Source organism: Aethalodelphis obliquidens, unplaced genomic scaffold (assembly GCF_003676395.1).
Source record: "Aethalodelphis obliquidens isolate GAN/ISIS:26980383/991018 unplaced genomic scaffold, ASM367639v1 scaffold14, whole genome shotgun sequence".
NCBI lineage: Eukaryota > Metazoa > Chordata > Mammalia > Artiodactyla > Delphinidae > Aethalodelphis > Aethalodelphis obliquidens.
Genome location: NW_020837958.1, coordinates 8,404,324 through 8,419,093, shown reverse-complemented (window position 1 = coordinate 8,419,093; position 14,770 = coordinate 8,404,324). Strand labels below are relative to the sequence as shown.

The 14,770-nt window shown below is 36.3% G+C and overlaps 1 pseudogene; it reads left to right on the top strand.

Annotated features, from left to right (window-relative positions):
* The first annotated feature begins 2,084 nt into the window (after positions 1-2,084).
* Positions 2,085-4,902, top strand: LOC113625153 (40S ribosomal protein S13-like; annotated as a pseudogene).
* The last annotated feature ends 9,868 nt before the right edge of the window (positions 4,903-14,770 follow it).

The window sequence follows — 14,770 nt, the reverse complement described above, 5'->3', positions numbered from 1 at the left end:
CTATTATGTCATTTGCAAATAATCTTACTTCTCTTTCAGTTCCATGCTTTTATGTGTTACCTTAATTCCAATGGCTAATATCTCCTATATAGGGTCAAACAGTTGGAGAAGTAGTAGGCACCTCTGCCTAATTCCTGAGTTTAGTGGGGATGCCTCTATAACTTTTCCAGTAGAGAAGTCTATGGCTTTAGGATTGAGGTATTCCTATTTCACTGAATTAAGAAAGTATCCATATTTTCTTTTATTATTGAGTGTTTGTGGGAAATGGATGTTAAGTGTTTTGGAGAACTCAATATTTATAGAAATATTCAGGTGATTTTTTTCCTCAGATCTATTAATGTGATGAATCATATTAATATATTTTCTAATATTGAACATCTTGCATTCCTGAAATAAATCTTAGTGGGTCATTTGGTATAATTATCATAATATAGTATTGAATTCTGTTGCTACTATTTTATTTAGGATTTTTACATAAATATTTGTAACTGAGGTTACTTGGCAGATTTTTTTTTTTTATCTTTATAAGGCTTTACTATCAATGTTACAGTTGCTTCATACAAAGAGATTTAGAAAGTTGTGTCATTTTCTAAATTCCGTAAAAATGTATGTAGCCTTGGTATGGTATGGTATTTGAAGGTTCTGTAGAATTTCAACCCCGTGAAACCATCTAGGCTTCTTGCTTTGTGTGTGGTAGTTTTTGATTACATTTAATTTTTTTTTTTTAACGAAAAGTGTTCTCCTTAAGCAAAACATTTTTTCAAAGACATTGAAAATATGTACAAATTTCACAAACTGCCTAAATCTTTCTTTCTCATAACGAAAGTCTAATGACACCTGTATATACAGAAGCCACAAATAGTGATGTAAACGCACTAATGACAATGAAACACACCCTCGTCTAAGCCACACTCTGGAACGTGTTTACTTGTGAATATGAACTATGCCAGAAAATACACTTAAAATGTAATGGAATCCACAGAACGAAGTATAATCCCAAAGGTTAACAGTAAAATATCAGGGTCATGCAGCCCACATGTTGGTGAAAACAAATGGTACTCCAGCTTTTTCTCTTCTTTAAGATGCATGAACATTCAAATGTGATATTTCTGAACATCCATGAAGGCCGTACAAGAATGTTTTGATACACTGAAAGTAAAATTGTGCAATTACTTGATATGGCATTTTTCAAAAGCTTTTGTTAGACTTGTAGCATACCTCTTTCAGTATTTTCCAACTTGAAAATTACTGCCTGATGGGTACTCTAAGTATATTCTCTAAGTGAATCCTAAATGTGAGAAGAGAAGAAGGAAAAGAGAGGTGTACTTATTGTCAGAATACAGAGATGGGCTGTGTGGAGGACAGAATGGAGAGATCAGTGCAATTCTGGTTTCCGCAAGGATCTGTAGGGATAACCCTATAATACTGCAAGATCCTATCAACCTGAATGACACAAGTAATTGATTTTCCTTTTTTGGAGGGGAGGAAGAGGGATTGGATTCAGTTGCTTGTGTTATAGTGTTAAGTTTTAAAAATATAAAATTGACAGTATAATGATATAACACTCTCACTGGAATAGGGGTGATTACCTGGCAAATGGAATGATTTTATTGCCTTTTCAGAAGCTAATACATAGGCAATCTCTTTCTCTTTCTCTCTTTCTTAAAACTCATATAGCATATGATCATACATGCATATATTCTATTTATACTCTATATGTTCTCTATGTATGTGTCTGTGTTTATATAGATAAATATTTGTGTGCGTGTGTTCTGTAGGTATATATTATTCACACACAGAGATAAAAAGGATAAAGGGTAAAAACCATTATCACTTGCTTTGAGGGTATTTATAATTTGTTAGGGGTAAGAGTCATTTTTAATATCTTATAATGATATGAGATAGAATAAAATATACGTTAAATAGAGTTACAATCATTGTACTATGGAAATACTACTGAAAGGAGTGATTACTTTTGATATATGGAGTGAGCAGAGAAACAAAGAAAACACAAACAGTTCAATTAAAATAGTTATCTCTGAGCTGAACCTGGAACAACAGGGTTTCAATATATAATGGTAACGATGGTGGTGGTGGCTTGCGTATGTATGTGTACATGTTGTTGAGGGGTGTGGTTGTGTTCCAGGCTGACAAACACAGAGTTACACAAATACATCACTTACTTACATGCTGTCAACTTAGCTATCCTTTCAGCATTGAATAAAACCTTCTGTCAGACATTTCAAGGTCTTTGGCTGAAACTACAGCCACTGGTAGAGAGTGACGTGTTGTGGAACTTTTTCTTCCAGCCAAAATGCCTAGTACCTGTGGTGCTGAGTTACCTTTTCTTCCACCTGGACATGTAGGAGCAGATCACTTTCAGCAGGAGTCTCTGCTAACCAGGCTGCAATGAGGAAAGTTATCAAGGGGATGGCCTCCGCATTTTTTCCTTTAAGAAACTCACCCAAAGCAAGGAACAAAATGCGGCAATCACTACTCAAGACAGTGTCAAAATCATTCAGACATCAAAACAGGCTATTGGAGTTCACGTGTTCTTTAATACGAACAGCTACTATCTTCCCTTTAGCTTAATTAAGGGGTTGCATATCCTTACAATTAAAGATAATTGCAGAGTGTAAAAACTGCATTGTGATTATAGAAACACCGAATGAAGCTTGGTGACTACAAGACAAAGACCTCATCAACTGAACACCTTGGAAGTGTGTAGCCTTTAAAATACAATTCCTCCTCCCTACAGCTTTTTCTTTTTATAGAGCCCCCTTCTTTCTTTATTCCCAACAGAAATACATTGTTCAAAGTCTTGACTGATTGGAAACTAAGCTGTGGTTTTTCCTTAAATTTTTTTTAAGTTCATAAGTATCAATGGTGCTTCTTTAAATCATTTAGAAGTTGAGTTTGTTCTAAAATCAGGGTTCACTGCATTATTGTTTTGTGGTTCCTTTGGAAACCCTGTCAAAAATATCTTGCTAAATCTCATTTTGTTAAATAATGTCAGTATCTTTCACTTAAAATTATTTACGTAGACAGAAGAAGCCAGCCTTAGATGCTATGAAATGTGAAGCACAGGTATTTTTGCCTGATCAGGCACATAGCTTCAATTTAGGGGCACTGCAATAGAAAGAGCAAGGTGATTTTTTTTTTTTTTTTGCATACTGAATAGGCACTCTAGCTTGATAAACATCATGTTGGATTTTTCTCTCTGAGACTTTATATAAAGATTTGTAGAACTAACTTACTTGGATAAAAGAAGGAGAAGGAGGGTAAAAGAAATTGTAAAGAAGCCAGTTTAATTTCTCTTTAAATTGACAGAGGCCAATTTCTATCATAAGTTTATATGAGCTTCTCTAAAGAAAAGGTACATGTATTGCAATGCCATAAGCCACGAGCGTGTTCTCTTTCTTGAATGAAATATGAGTATTCAATAAAACAACAAATTGGCAAAGAGCTAAATCTTTAAACTGCTTCAGCTACATGTCATCATTTACTTACAAGACCTGATCAGCTTTATTTATCAAAGAAGCATCCAGCAGTGTCCCTCAAGCTAAGCACATGAAGTCAACAAAGCGACAGGACTCAAAAAGTGGTGAACAAATAACTGTAAATAAAAATCTCCAAGGGGAGTTCATTTGGAAAAGAAAAAATCAATTGGTAAATAAACAAACATCTGGGCAATCTTCTAAAAAGTTGTCAATTCCCAAAAATGAATAAGGTCATCTTCGCGTCCTATCCAATGTGTCGTTGGTCAGTGGTAACACTTCAAACTATCAAAGTGAGTTCGTGGAAATGCATATAAATTAGACATTGATTTGGGCTTAATATATTCATTTTCTAAATAATATGCAAATTTGTGTAAACCTAGATTTTTAAAATAAGATTTAAAGGGTGTAAACTGCAATCTCACAGTTTACATGTTAATGTGGTAATTCAATTCAACGAACATTTATTGAACTCCTAGCAAAGTACTGTGCTGGGTATTATGGGAGCATTACCATAGCATTTAGGGAACATACAACTAGGAGGTGAGACAGGAAGAATAAAGTGTAATTTTGCCCCTGATATTATACCTATATTAGCAGTTAATGCAAAATGAGATAACATATGGAACAACTAACACTTGTAAGGTGTCTTTTTCTTTATATGACACCGTCCTTTAATGTGGACTTTCCTGTAACATCGCCATTGAAACTTTGGTGGATAAGAGTTGGAAATAATATCTTGCTTTCTTTCTTACTTTAAATGAGAAAATTTTCTCTGGATAAGCTATACATTTATCCATTTTTGAATCAATTCTTCTTTATGTAAAATTCTATGTGTTTCATATTTCAGGTTGTGGTTTTAACAATTGAGTTGAACCACACCACCGCCATCGTAGGTCGCATGCATGCTCCAGGCAAGGGCCTGTCCCAGTTGGCTCTGCCCTACCACCGCAGCACCCCTATCTGCCTGAAGCTGACGTCTGATGACGTAAAGGAGCAGAGCTACAAACTGGCCAAGAAGGGCCTTATGCCCTCGCAAATTGGTGTGATCCTGAGAGACTCACATGGTGTTGCACAAGTACGTTTTGTGACAGGCAATAAAATCTTGAGAATTCTTAAGTCCAAATGACTTGCTCCTGAACTTCCTGAGGAGCTCTATCATTTAATGAAGAAACCTGTTGCTGTTTGAAAGCATCTTGAGGGAAACAGAAAGGATAAAGATGCTAAATGCCGTCTGATTCTGCTTTAGAGCCTCATTCACCGGTTGGCTCGATATTACAACACCAAACGAGTCCTCCCCCCCTCCCCCACTGGAAATACAAGTCATCCATAGCCTCTGCCCTGGTTGCATAAATTTGTCTGTTTACTCAAGCAATAAAATCATTGTTTAACTAGAAAAAAAAAATGAGTTGATGAATTGTTCACTGCTTTCATTGAATTTGCCTTAGTAAACACTGACTTCAACTGACAATATTTGGCATCAACATACAATTCACTTTCATAGAATGATCATATAAAATACATTGAAAAGAATGAAAAATGGTGAAAAGGATAAGGCTATTAAAAAACAAAAAGCAGACAAAAACACAGCAACCACTCACTGAACACAATGGGAATTTTCTGATGACTTAATCCATCCACTTAAGGCAGTGTATCCACAGAAATTTCAAACATAGCACAATGCTTTTTCCTATTAATGAAGTGTATAGACCAGCCGCATGTATCCTATTTCAATGAGTTACTACTTTGACTTTGTCAGTTGTATTATGCAAGTATAGCAGAGTGATAGGAAACCTGGGAATTCACACCTTTTGACCTTCTGTCTTTGGGGAGCATTTATTTACAGTCCTTTTATATATGGTAGTTTCTTTAATTCTCAGATCTGTCTTGCAGAGCAAATATACTTATTATACTATTTGTTCAACGGAGACAACGGAAACTCAAAAAGATTAATGATTTGGCCTAATTCACAAAGGTACTGAAGGGCAGTACTTGAATGGCAAGCCACATTTTTAGGATCTCAGAAAACAACCTCTTCCCACTCTACCTGTCTGCCTTGATTAAGATCAGGAGATACAACAAACAACTGTGAATCTCTCATTTTAAGTAACCAAGGGGAATTTTCTTCATTTTCTTATTTCCTTCCTTTTATAACTGTACTTTAAAATTCAGGAATAAGGTTATCTTTTAGTCATACAATATTAAGAATCAAAATAAGACCTTTAAAACAATTACTGTTACGCATTCTGATAGGAATACAGATGTGATTCTATGGAGGCTACGATTCTCACACATTAAGTTTAGGACATATCCATCATTGATCAATAAGAATTTATTGTGTTATTTTCATAGGATCTAGACTGCTCTGGGTGCCACAGGAGATAGAAAAATAACATATTCAATTCAGAAAATAAGAAAAATAACATATTCAATTCAGAAAATATATATTGAGCATCTATTTTATTCTATGCATTACAAGAGAAAGAGCAGAGGTTTAGGAAGCAAGAAGAATTTCACCAGGAGAATATACAGATGAAAAAGACCTAAAACTATTATTTGAAAATTTTAAGTCTGATTATAGAAACACAACTGACACATATGAAGCGATTCAAGGAACTGAATTTGATGTGAGGTCTAAAAATCATGACAATCCTAGGGTTTAATAAGCTATGTTCATTAAAATTCAGAAAGAATATTAGTAACACAACTATTTAAGACATTTAATCAACCTTAATTTGAAGGTAGAAAACTGGTTGATATTCATATTCATGAATTTATGTGTGGTTTTTAAGAGCATCATAAAATCTGTATATCAAGTCCATTAGATGAATTTAGGTAACTGCAGTAGACAAAATCCAATTAAGTCACTTCTTAGAGGAAAAGTAAATATATGATCTCCAATATTTCCCAACTATATCATATGGTTTATTTCATAGAGTTTAAGAGAGTAAAACACATGCCTATCTAATCACGGACCCACCAACCCATCACGGCACATACTTTGTGATGTTTCCCAGGAAGTGGTGATGAATTTACTCCAATGACATTTGTTCAGCCTGTTTACACAAACTACAATATTTGCATCTAGCTTGGCTGGGGTATTAAGGTGGGAAAAGGAGCAGCAGGAAGGCAAAACTATGGTCATGAAACAAAATAAAAATGACTGTCAAAAGAGGAACAAAGCTTATGGACTCATTAAGCTGGCATTCTTTTTCTCTCTGCTAAGTAACCACATTAGCATTCTAGTAGCACATATTCTTCATTTTAATCTGTATTTAAATAAAGATGATTTTTCTTTGCAGAGTCATAATCAGCATCAACTTTTTTTGAGATATCACAGCTTCTCTCCATTAAGTATTAAACAGTAAAAAGAAACTTAAAATTAATGAACTATCTTGAGTATATTCAAAGGTGTAAACTGCGTGGGTGGCAAATCTGAGAATGTTGGTATAGCAAGACTGGTATCGTATACTCTATCCCCCGCTCAAGTACATAACAAACTATGATTCATGACATCGAAATCCACTTCTTTCAAATTTGTATGTGCTTTGGTTCCTTTTAACCTCTACCCATTCACTCTGCTGATGCTCGTCATCATTAAATATATATTTACATCAACTTTTACTGTGGCCACATAAAAATACTCTTCCCTAGTGCTAGAAAAAGTAAAGAGAATTAATGAGTGTCACCGTTCAGACATAAAACCAATTAACCTTGATATATGTACGTCTTATTCAACAGGAGGTAACATTTTCATATTTAAATTCTAAAATTTGGGGGTGACAGGTCTAATCCTGTCAACAGTTTATTTTGTTTGTTTGTTTCTTCTCTCCATAATGTGGCTAGGAAAAAACCAGAAACATGTATCTGTAACAGAAAGATTATTGCTGAGAGATTGCCTGGGCAGCTCTCAAAAAGGAGAAGTTTAAGAGAAAATTCTGCATGACCCCTCAACTTGTATGTGTTCAGCTTTTAAAAAGTGGCTGGGGGCTTCCCTGGTGGCGCAGTGGTTGAGAGTCCGCCTGCTAATGCAGGGGACACGGGTTAGTGCCCCGGTCCGGGAAGATCCCACATGCCGCGGAGTGGCTGGGCCCGTGAGCCATGGCCGCTGAGCCTGCGCGTCCGGAGCCCGTGCTCCGCAACGGGAGAGGTCACAACAGTGAGAGGCCCGCGTACCGCAAAAAAAAAAAAAAAAAAAAAAAAAAAAGTGTCTGGATCTGTAGTTTGCGCCTATACCTAGAACAGACAGCTGATGCAAGGCATTATTTTTCCCCTAAGATAAATGATATAAATGTCCTCTAATGTATGATTTCCACTTACAAAAAAAACTTTGGCATAATTGTGAGGGATCGGCCATTTGATAGTATTATAACAATACGCTTCATGGAATAATACATTTATTGTGGCTTTAGCATCATTCAGATCCAAATATCAGCCCAGCTGTGCCATTTAATAGCTGTGATTTTAATGCTTTTGAGGCTCAATGTTCTCATCTTAGAAAAGGGAATAACAAAAACTACCTATTTGATTTTTGTGATAATTAAGCAAGATAAATGAGAACCATCACATTCTCTCATTCAAGGGGCCACCATTTATATAATATATAAATAAGTAGTGCCTCTTGGCATTGTGAAATATGGTAGGCTTGAGTAACATGTGAAAAGCCCTTGCCTCACAGTTACAAGTAGATGCTCAATATTTGTATTATTCAATACCACTGCAGTAACAAAAACAGTGTGAACTTGACATCCTTTGCATATCAAAACACTTGTTTACCGAGCACAGCCACTATATTTTATGCCTGTTTTGGATTTCACATGCCTAGGACAATGTCTGGCTCATAGAACTAGCTCAATATCAATATGTTGAATAGATGAAGATAACATTAATCTTGTATGATTGGTAGACCAGGAGGCCTTTGAAAAGCTTTATCCTTCAGTAAGAATTCCCAAAGAGTTTATGAATAAGAACAGGTATGGCCTGGGGCACAGCTCTTTTGTTCCCTAAAGCGAAATAAGCTTTTGTGAATTTTTATTATGAGGATATATGTGTTAATGGTATACACGTAGCCTTCTCAAACTTAAAGTAATGCTAGTGTATGTGTGGGTGTGTGTTCTGAATTTAAAAAGAGCGTGGACGTGGGCCAAATAAATACATGATGCTGGCATTAAAGCACAGACAGATTTAAAGAATTGTAAGAAAACATTCAAAAGGGGAAATGAAATTTAATTTATGAAGTTAATAATTTACTTTTTTTTCTGTTTGGGGGGATCTATACCAATGATATTTTCTGGAACTGTCTACAAGGAGCACTGTGCTCCCTGTAAGCAGCTCTCTCTGAAGATGGTGTTCTTCACTAGAGGTCGAATTTTTGCATGAAGCGTGACTCTTAAACTCACATCTTTGTTTCCACCAACTTTTTAAATATGAAGAAGAGATTGGCTTTTACAGCTTTGTCACTCGCACTGTCAGAAGCCTCTGAGCATGATGAGGAAACTGAGTTTCAGAGAAATAATACGGCTTCTTCCAATGTTACACGGTAGCAGGGGTAGCTGGTACTACTGCACAGGTCTCTTCCTCATCCAGACTTGCCCCCTGACTTAACCCTACTCTCAGTGATGAGTTAAAACCAGATAAGGAACTACTTGTCTTCAGTAGGTATATTCATCCTGGATACCTAAATTTCTTTTATTCGACCAATGTACATTTAATACATCAACAATATCAAAATGGCATCAAAGTAAACTGGGAAATTGTCTTTCACCGATTTCTGTCTCTGAGTCTACCACAATCCATGTCCAAAACAAAAATTGTAACTAGCACCATCTGCTTTAGAGTATATTTCCAAGTCACAGTATTCTAACTCCTTCATGAAAGTTTAGCATTTGTCAAGTTACCAGTGAGTTCACTAGCCCGACACAGAGAGAATAGCATGCCCTATATGTTCACTCTGTCCAAGTTGTACTAGTCAGTTTCACTCACAGAAACTCAGAGTCAGAAGGGACCTAAAAACTAAAGGTCATGGATTCCAGCCCTAACAGGTTGTGGGATCCTAAAGATTCGAGTCCCAATTCAACTTTACCAATCTTGAGCATTTAAACCTGTGCTCAAGGTAAATCTTTGTTAAGTCTCAGTTTCTTCCTCTATGAAATTAAGACAATAGTAGTTCTCAACTCACAGTGATACTGAAAGGATTAATAACTCATAAGGTTACGTAAAGGAGCTGGCTCTTTCTTACACTTCAGATTCATTTTAAATGTCAGCTCCTCTGAAAGTTCTTCCCTAATTACCTTATTTAAATTGGTCTTTCTGCTATTCTTTTTAACCCCTCATCCTGCTTATCTTCTTTATAACATAATCTGTGATAAATGATCTGTTCATCTGCTCATTAGTTTAGCCTCTGTCCCCCCCACAAATCCATAAGCTTTATGAAGCCTGGGTCTGTCTGTATTCTCAAAACCAAGCGGGATAATGCTTCACATAAAACAAATATTAGGGACTTCTCTGGTGGTGCAGTGGTTAGGATTCCACACTCCCAATTCAGGGGGCCCGGGTTAGATCCCTGGTCGGGGAACTAGATCCCACACGCATGCCGCAACTAAGAGTTCGTGTGCCGCAACTGAGAGTTTGCATGCCGCAACTAAGGAGCCCGCCTGCCACAACTAAGACCCGGCACAAACAAACAAACAAATAAATAAATAAATATTTTTAAAAATACATTAACAAATGAATAGTGTGCAGTAATCAATTGATATATGTTTATAATCATCAGCATATAGAAATCTGCACATTTCATGTAAATGTTATGCTTTTCGATTATGGCAGTTTGTCTATTTCAAACTTGAGATTTACTTTTTACATGTTTGAAAGACATAAAAAGCTAGACAAAAACATTGTCAGACTAAGAATTGGCAATCCCACTACTGGGCATATACCCTGAGAAAACCATAATTCAAAAAGAGTCATGTACCAAAATGTTCATTGCAGCTCTATTTACAATAGCCAGGACATGGAAGCAACCTAAGTGTCCATCAACAGATGAATGGATAAAGAAGATGTGGCACATATATACAATGGGATATTACTCAGCCATAAAAAGAAACGAAATTGAGTTATTTGTAGTGAGGTGGATGGACCTGGAGTCTGTCATACAGAGTGAAGTAAGCCAGAAAGAGAAAAACAAATACCATATGCTAACACATATATACGGAATCTAAAAAAAAAAAAAATGGTCATGAAGAACCTAGGGGCAGGACAGGAGTAAAGATGCAGATGTAGAGAATGGACTTGAGGATGCTGGGAGGGGGAAGGGTAAGCTGGGACAAAGTGAGAGAGTGGCACGGACATATATACACTACCAAACATAAAATAGATAGCTAGTGGGAAGCAGCCGCATAGCACAGGGAGATCAGCTTGGTGCTTTGTGACCACCTAGAGGGGTGGGATAGGGAGGGTGGGAGGGAGGGAGATGCAAAAGGGAAGAGATATGGGGATATATGTATATGTATAACTGATTCACTTTGTTATAAAGCAGAAACTGACACACCATTGTAAAGCAATTATACTCCAATAAAGATGTTAAAAAAGAAAGAAAGAAAGAAAATTTGATTGGGAAAAAAGGACCACACTACTAAAAACTGTATATAACCCTTCTCTTTAGTGCTTAAAATCTATCCAAAATACCCCTACTAAAGGCTCATCCACCACTGCTGGCTGACCTCTAAGTGACAGTAAGGTTGCGATCTTATGACGCAGTCCTATCCATTTTTAGACTGCTCCGATAATTAGAAAATCTTGCTTTATGTCGAACAGAAATCAGTATCCTGGAAGCAAGCATTCATTGGGACCACTTCAATCCCCAAAAATGCACAGCACATTTCTAATTTCATATTAACCCCTTATAAAAATAAAGACACCTTTCAAATACTCGTTGATTTTTCTCTTCTCCAGGTTAATTAAATCCACTTCAGTCAAGTTTAATCACACATCCATATTTGTATTCATCTTTGTAGGACACGTTTAGCAGATATGGTCACACATTCAGAATCATAACTTGGTGAAGATATTAAAGGAAAACATTTTATTTGTGTAATTATTTATGGGCCCACAAAGCACTTTCACATTCCTAAACGAATGAGATAGCATCTTGGTTTCATGTTCCTTTATGCACTGGTTTATGGAACCTCATCTAGAAACAGTTCTGGGCTATGTATAATAAATTTTCTATATTTTTGTCGTGAGAAAGGTATACAATTATTTCCCCCATGCTAATAGGGTAAACTGCATTTAGGTTTTTCCAAATCTGGGAGTGGCTAGTTTCCTGTTTACTTCTAACATTCACTCACTTATCTCAGAGAAGCCCACACATGGATAAGACACTTAGACCTTTGTGGTAGGCAGAATAATGTACCCCTCCCTAAAATGTCCACGTCCTAATTTGTTACATTACACAGCAAAAGTTGTTTTTGCACTTACGATTTAAGTTAAAAACTTTGAGATGAGGGGATTATTTTGTATTATCAGGTAGGCCCAATCTAAGCAAAGGAGTCCTTAAAAGTGGAAGAGAAGGGCAGAAGAATGGGTTGGAGAGATTCAGAAGTGAGAAGGAACTGACCTGCCATCACTGGCTTTGAAGATAGAGAAGGCCATAAGCCAAGGTACGTGAGTGGCCTCAAGACGTTGAGAATGACCCTCAGCTGACAGCCAGCACGTAAACAGGGATCTCAGCCCTACAACTGCAAGGAACTACATTTTAATTAGCAAAGAAATGGATTCTTCCCTAGAGCCTTCAGAAAGAAATGCAGTCCTCCTGACACCTAAATTTTATCCCAGTGAGACCTGTGGTCAGACGTCTGTCTTACAGAATTGTAAAATATTAAGTTGGCTGTTTTAAGCCACAAAGTTTGTATTAACTTGCTACATCAGCAATGGAAAACTAATACAATCTGGATCTTTGTAAATTAGTATCAATGCTCTGAGGGGGATATAATTCAATAAGTTTCAGGTTCAGCAAGAGCTGCATTTTTGGAATCCTCCAACCAGTGCTACTCCATACAAACATACTAAAACCCACTCTTTCATGCTTCTGTAGAAAATGCCACAACTTCTCGTTGGGTACAACAAAGGCAAAGTTTGGGAATACTCTTAATGATCAGTGACTTTGCAGCTGAGTTTGTGTATTGCAAAGCAATTTTATTTTTAGTTTAGGGGAAAAAATGTAGATATATGTAATTCAACACTTAAGAACAGTAAATTAACCTCTTCTGTTTCTCTGTCTCTCTCATTTCTATCTTCTCCTCTTTCCCCTTCCTTTCCTCCTCACACTCAACACCACACTATACATGTATTCATATTTTTACAGTAGGGGTTATAAGTACCATTTTAATGAAAATGTAATGCATTGTCTAATGAGAATATATTTGTCCCCCAGAAAATGACTGGCTTTTCTCCTCAGCTGTCCTAACGTTGAACACGCTATTCCTTGAACCACACCTATTATCTTTGGAGTTGTCCGATCATTGTTTACAACTCCTTTGAAGGTACTTGCAATAGAGGAAGAATAAAGTTGGTATTGGTTACAAGAGCCCTAAATTTGGTGTCGCCTTAGGATAGCTCCTGGCAGTTCATTCATTCTCTTGTCAAGATTATTTGAAATATGTTTCTGGTACAGAAAGTAATTCATCAGCAAAAGTATATCCCAATGCCAGAATCCCCCTTCCAGCTTGTTTTCCTTCTGTGCTTTTTAAAAATGCCTCCAATTTGTTGATAATTTTATACTCTTCTTTGGAAAGGTGGCCATTACTCATAACTTTCATGGCATAGAGAGAGAAAATATCCAAGAGAAAAAGCCATATACATTTTGCAAATCAATGCAAAGACAGTGAGAGCTTGTATTTGATGGAATGGTTGAAGTGAACTCTACAAATCTGAAATGTCATGCATCTTCTATCAGTATTAAGAAAACACTGTAACATCCAATTAATTAAACAAATGTTTATTGAGTACCAACTTATTGCTATGCACTGAGCCAAGGATGTGGCAATCAACACGAAAAAAATGGTGTTGCCCTTTTGGAGATTACAATCTGGCATTCTTCTCAAAAATAAAGTATTGTTGGGTATAAGCATGTAGCAGTCATTAATATTGTTCACTCAATATTTCTAGTTTTTCTTCCAGGCATATGTTAGGATTGCACATTCCCATCCCTCTGAAGTTTATTGTGGTCATGTATATTGCTTTGTCCATTAACACATGAGGAAAAGTCACATATGTCATTTTTGGGGGGAGGATTTAATAGTCAGTGTGCAATATTCATGTTCCTATTTGTCTCCCTCAGAAAACATGGAAGCATAAAGATGAAACCTTCCACAGCTGGTAATCCTAAATAAGAACGGCATAGAACAGAGCTGATTTCCAATGTATAATAAAAAAGTGTGTGTGTATATATATATTTTATATATATATATATATATATATATATTATATATATGCCTTTGTTATTTGAAGCCACTGATACGTTGGAGTTGCTTTTACTAAACTAGTCTATCTAAACTCATTAAAAAATTGATACCTAAAAGAAGACCACTATCATATCAAGACCTAAATGCTTAATGGATAAAAGTAGTGAGAAAATTGTCAAAGGAGACAAAAAAAGATGGTAACTTCTCTTATGTAACAGCAAGGCATTTGGTGAAGATGTCACCTCTTGTGAGTTGGCAATTAATCCATAGAACTAATGAACTTGTATCTTTAGGGAAAAATTAGAACATATAATGTTAATTCATTGTGTTGTCTATGTTCAGCAAATCACTAAGAAGAAAAAAAAAAGATGAGCTCAGAACATAATCTGCCTGCTTATAAGTAATTAAAGAAGACAGTCCACAAATTCAAGGACTTGCAGCATAAAATATAAAGCAAGAAAAACAAGAAGACCTTCAGGGCATAGTTCATTAGAACTCAGGCTGTAGTAAGGATTCAATCAAAAGTATGACCAGTACACTCATTGTTAAAAGACCTGAAGGGATTAAGGTGTCTTAGAGTAAGGATTCAGCTGCCTAGTAATTCATTTCAATTAGACGCATTGGCTATGAAATTAGAGACAAGGGGTGTTGTTTCCCCACTGAAACCTAATAAGTTCTAGGTGCCCATAATTCAGCCTAGAGAGAGAAAGAAGTAATTGGAGAAGAAAACCAAAGAAATGTAGCAAAAGCGAAGAGATACACCCTAAAACGTACCACTAGAGTAGCTAGCAGCACACAGAGTCTATCAGATCA